Genomic DNA, 4,259 nt, shown 5'->3' on the forward strand with positions numbered 1-4,259 from the left:
ACTCTGACCCACCCAACACCCAACACACTTAGCCAGGAGGCATGCCCTAAGGCCGAATACTAAGCCAGCCACAGGTTCAGTGCTTGTTTTTGTCCAAATGCCAGCAATCAGACTTGCTCCCAGCCAGGGAGGGGGGTTCCCTGCAGATTGAATTTATCTACAGGACCACATCAGACCTTCTCCCTCTCCACAACCACCTCTTGTGGCCCTCCCACTTAGACACTGGCAAGGTGTCCCAAAACTCCCTTGTTTGAATCCCCTGGAGTATCTCAGTCTCAAACAATAGGCCCTCCCAGGATGGCACCTTGCTATGGCCCTCTGAGATTAGGGGAGTGACACAATGTCTTTCTTCACTGAGGTTAGCCTTCCACACCAGAGCAGTCACTGTTACACCAATCCCCTCATTGGGTTTAAAGCTTGCAGAAGGTATGGGCTTATCTTTCTGCTAGAATGGCCAGACTGTTGCCAAGGTCTGGGACTTACCTTCTGATTGCATCTTTGGCTTCCCCTTTCCCTCCAGGGGAGCCAGGGACAGGCTTGCAACTGTTTCCTGTTTTTCTGTTATCCTGCCACCTCTTTCATGATTTCTGATGCTCTTCCTCTCTTTGTCTCTTCAGAATACAGTCTCTGTGTTACCTGACTCCTCTCATTCATAGTCAAGATGGTAGATATTTCTAATCCACCATCTTGGCCCATCTCTCCCCCAGTTGTTCCAGGAATTTGAATTAAATGATTCAGAAGAAACAAAAATTTTTTGTGTGTGTGTCAGCATACCAAAATTTAAAGCAAGGCCAATAGGTCTTTCAAGTGCCAACTGGGCACAGTCAGTCACATGCAACTGCTGCTGTGAACTTTGGACGACTGTGTGAACCACCCCGTCTTTTAGGGAAAAAGGTTGGTTGACTCTTTTAAAAATGGTGCCAGTGGATCCATTTATATCCTTGGAATGAGAAAAGCTGCTCTAATTATGATTTAAAATCTAAGCGCCTCAGGGAAAAAAAAAACTTGTAATTTTTATTACATAAAAACTAACCACTATAAGCAAAGCCCAGAAACAAATGCCAAAGGAGAAAAAATGTTGGAAACTATGCTCTAGACACAGGCCTTTCTCTCTCACTTATAAAGAGCTCTTAGAAATAGAAAAGGAGAATTTGAAGGAAACCATGTCTGAGTGAGAAACCGGTCCTGCTTCATTCATTTAAGAGTGTAGGGAAAGGAAACATAAAACAAAGGTGGTCATTTTAGTTACGTCTTGAGTTAGACTTCTACTGGAGGCAAAGGAGCAAATTCCCCAAAACTTGACCCACATTACACAGAGTCTGTCATTGTTAAGGCCATGGTGTCATCATAGCTTTCTAAGCCCAACAGCCTCTCATGGGAACCTCAAAGAGAATCCACTTTCCCTTTGAATTGACCACAGCAGGCACAATAGCTCCTTGCACAGGCAGCAATTACAGATATTCTCTATCATCAGACTGTGCCTTGACTTCTGTCCAGCTAGGTGGCTGCCATGCAGATAAGGCAACAGTGGCTGAAAATGTGGCCACACTCAGTCCCAGGGAGCAGTCACTAGGTGGGAGAGGCCTTGCCTCCCAAACAGGGAGTTCAAGGAACAATCTCCATTCCTGGGCTATATGGATGGTCCCAACAGGTCATGGTCCAGTTAAGGGACAACACAGTGACTGGAAGTGCTAAGCATGTACCTTCCAGGTCCTTAATCTATGATTAAATACAGTACTGAATCCCATGCTTTCACTTAAATCCAGGTGATCCAAATACAAGATTTTCAATCATTTAATTTTTCTTCACTTTGCCATTCTTCCAAGACCATTAATGTTGACTTAAACTTCTAAAATTATATCTGTTGTGAGGCCTATATAAAGACTTTTAGGCTCTTGGTTATGTTCATTGTGTGAAAATGATAAGAAGAGAAATAATAAGTAAAAATGGAAATAAGAAGCCATGGTGGTGAGTGATGGGCACTGTGATTTCTCAAAGTTGGCTGCAGACATGTGGTCTGACTTTGTCATTTCTGCCTAGGCAGGACAGAAGAAAGAGGTTTAGGTGTAGCATTCCAAACTCTGGGAATTGTTTTTTGTTTATTTGCTTTTGCAGGGCTGGGGATAGAACCCAGGGCCTCACGTGTGCTTGGCAAGTGCCCTACTACTGAGCTAAACTCAGCTCCCAGAGTCTGAGTTTGACCTGTAGCTTCATCCATCACTTATTTGTGTAACTTTGAACAAATGACCTGCTCTCTTCCCATAAAATTGGAATGATTAAAAACTCACAAGATTTTTGGGAAGATGAAGCAAGTGACATTTGTGGAAATAGGCGTCTCAGACAATGTCTGGCGTAAGTCATTCACTTTCTCCTCTCCAAAGTTCCTTCCTCCCTGAGTCTACTTCAACAGAATCCAAACTAAAACTCTGAGCCTCAAACTTGTTCCTCTTTGATTCAGTCTCCAACTAGTAGTCTTCAACTTTAAGTGTTACCAGAGTGGATCTCCCACTGGTTCTGTTAAGATGTAGATGTGTATATGTAGGTCTGGAGTGGGCTCTGAGATTCTGGGAACCCTGGGCAATGCCTGCTAATGCTCTTCATTGCCAGTAACAACCTTCACTGACCTTGACAATGAATTGAATGCAAACTCATGCTAACACAAGTACTCTACCACTGGGCTATGCTCCAGCCCCCATGAATGCATGTACTTTCTTTCCAGACCCACACTGGGTCTTTAGGCTCCAGCATCCTGCTCTGCAGTGGACACATAAAGCACAGAAGCATCAGCACATGCTTGCACTTTGATCTCCCTAAGCAACTCCATCTTGCTTCTAGAGTCTCCTGGGTACCAGATTGGCTGATGTTTGTTGTCTCATTTTCATCTTGTCTTGGGTTTTAAATAGGATACTTGACCTCCTTCCCACAATTTCAACCTTGACTCTGTTTATGATTTAGGTTTTACACAGGTAGTGTTGTACTCGGCTGCTGTCCCCAATCCCTACACACTGAGGAGTCAGGCATATTCTGAAGAAGAATTCAGTTAATTGCTTCAGATCACGGTGCAACCCCACGACTGGTACTCCTCTGTTGGCATGAGCTTGTGAGTGACCAGTGCTGCAAGAGTGAGCTGCTCGATGTGGTCTCTGAGCTGATTACAGCCTGGCATACAGTGAGTGGTTTGGTCTATGGACATCTCTACTTGATATTTCTTTTCTTTTTCTTTTAAATAAAGGGCAGCATTGTGCTTAAGGTCAGAAAGACGCAGAAGCCAGGTATCTGTATTTGCTCATGGTTCTGCTCTGGGTGACCTTGAGGAAGTTATTTAGTGTAATGATTTGACTCTGTTCCCTCCAAAACCTAGGTGTCGCCAATGTGATAATAGCAAGGGAGGGGATCCTCTACGAGATGATTAGGCCATGAGGATTCCTTCCTCAGGAATGGGATTAAAGCCTTTACAAGCCCACAAGTTGTTTGGCTAGCTTGCCCTCTGCCTTCTGCCACAGCAGTCCTGCTCTCCAGATGGTGCAGTCCTCACAGTTGTCTAGATGCTGGCACCTTGAACTTAGACTCCCAGCCTCCAGAAAAGTGAGAAAATTAATTTCTGTGTTATTTGGTTCCAGTACTGGGATTTGAACTCAGGGCCTTGAGTTTTTGAGGCAGGTGCCCTGCCATTTGTGCCACTCTGTCAGACTGCTTTAGCCATTTTTTGAATAGGGTCTTGCTTTTATGTCCAGGTCAGCCTGGACTCCGATCCTCCTATGGAGGCTTCCCGCACAGCTGGGATGATAGGCGGGCCACCATGCCCAGTTTTCATTGGTTGAGGTGGGATCTCATGGAATTCCTGTCTGTACTGGATGCCAACAGAGATGCTCTGGATTTTCACCTCCTGAGTAGCTAGGATTACAAGTATGAGCCACTGAGCCCAGCCCCAGGCTGGCCTGGAACTCACAATCCTCTTGCCTCAGCTTCCTGAGTGTTGGGATTACAAGCATCTGCCACCATGCCTAGCAGCTAAATTTCTGTTCTTTGTAAATTACCCAGTCTTAGGTGTTTGGCTATAGCAATATGAAACAGACTAAGATTCCTGTCCTCTTCATCCTTAAAATGGTCCCCTGTATAGAGAATCACACCAGCTCAGAGGATTCAATTAAATGAACAAATATTTGCAAAACCTTTCAATAGTGCCTGGCACTCAGGAAGAGCTTGCAAGGGATGCATCTTTAGCATGAGAGTCATAGGCAGCTACTTTTGTACTTGTG

This window comes from Castor canadensis, chromosome 10 (assembly GCF_047511655.1).
Source record: "Castor canadensis chromosome 10, mCasCan1.hap1v2, whole genome shotgun sequence".
Lineage (NCBI taxonomy): Eukaryota > Metazoa > Chordata > Mammalia > Rodentia > Castoridae > Castor > Castor canadensis.